The sequence below is a fragment of the Seriola lalandi genome, unplaced genomic scaffold, assembly GCF_002814215.2.
Source record: "Seriola lalandi dorsalis isolate HSWRI2012SDOR001 ecotype SW California unplaced genomic scaffold, Sedor1 jcf7180002054721, whole genome shotgun sequence".
In the NCBI taxonomy this organism is placed as follows: Eukaryota; Metazoa; Chordata; class Actinopteri; order Carangiformes; family Carangidae; genus Seriola; species Seriola lalandi.
The window spans coordinates 194881-196261 of NW_019525274.1; the positions used below are offsets into that span (position 1 = coordinate 194881).

The 1381-nt window shown below is 37.1% G+C and overlaps 1 protein-coding gene across 1 annotated transcript in view; it reads right to left on the reverse strand.

Moving 5' to 3' along the window:
- LOC111668170 (uncharacterized) overlaps positions 1–982 on the reverse strand; it is a 9082-nt gene extending 8100 nt beyond the window's left edge. The window contains exons 1-2 of the mRNA XM_087178729.1: positions 869–982; positions 586–752 (exon numbers count right to left, since the gene is read on the reverse strand). The gene's annotated coding sequence lies outside the window, so the exon portion shown is untranslated. The remainder of the gene's footprint in view (positions 1–585; positions 753–868) is intronic.
- Between the last annotated feature and the right edge of the window lie 399 nt (positions 983–1381).

Sequence of the window (1381 nt, forward strand, 5' to 3'; positions counted from 1 at the left end):
TGCTTCCCGCTCTTTATGTTTAACCCATTCACACTACTGCGATGTGCCTGTGCTTTTCCTTTACTTTCCTTCACACATTTTGTCCTTCCTTGTTTCTTCTGCCTGTCACCACTTTGTCCCATTTTTAATATCCTTATCCTAATATCCTTTCCCCTCCCTCTCAAAAACACAATGATAATACAGATCAGTTAAGTTTCTCTTTCCTAGGAACCACCAAACTGGAAGCTGACTTCAGACCACATTTCCTTACTGAACTCGAGTGGCGCCAAGCTATTCAGTTGTGGTTTTATTTGCCAGAGTTTTGACAAATGCCACTAAATTGAGATTATTGCAAGATGTGATATATAAATAAATAAAATGAAATGCCTCACTGCAGTGCTGTTCAAAGGGGGTTCAATTAAAGTAGATAAGTGATGGTAAAATAAAAATAAAAGATCAATCCTTTACTTTTATGGAAAAATCACTTGTTTCAGAAGTTCACCACACAAAATGGCTTGAATTTCAATCACTATGTACTTATAAATGTAGCTGCTAACAACTGGCAAGCTAATACAAAATTTAAGCTTAAATTCTTGGTGACTTTACCTGTTAGTTGTGGATGTACTTTGTTCTGGTCACAATGGCGCCAGAGTCCAGAAAAAACGACCAAAATTCCTCCTCTCAGGTTCAGAGTAAACACCTTCAGTTTTATAAACCAGCAGATTACGTGGACGAAGAGTGGATTTGAAGATTCCCGCCGTATGACAGGGGCACTAAAAAAATATTATAATGAATCAATGTGTGCAGTATGCAGTAAAAGTAGTTTTACTGCATATCTGTGGTTTCTCAAGGTACTGTGTTTGTTATCACTACATAAAAGATAACTCACCGTGGAATCCAGACAAACAGGCTCAGGCTACAACAGGTCGAACTCTCAGGTAGGGGCTGAAGCACTCACTGCTGTAGGTTTATAAGCATAATGGATGGAGACAACTTTCTTCGAAACTTGAGCAAGAGAAAGAAAATATAATTACATTTGTTATTCGATTAATCAAAATGAACTAAGTAGTTAACATTTTTAAGGGTGTTTTGCTTGAAAACATGGAAACATCATCTTAAATTTTATTCTATTCATTATAGACAACACCATAATTATAAAACCTGTAAATTAAAAAAATGAACTTGGGTGTCTTACCTTGGATTTGGTTGAAGAGGTATAACCCAACTTTCAGTTCAGCAGTTTATAAAGCAGTTGTTCCTCCCACACAAGTACTGCGTTTCTATTGGCACTGCCAGGCTTTACAATGACGTTAGTGCCTCCTTGTTTAGCTGTTTTACCTTGGAGATATAACTCTGTGATCACCTTGTTACATCCAACCTCGTATTCCCCAACAAGTCTATC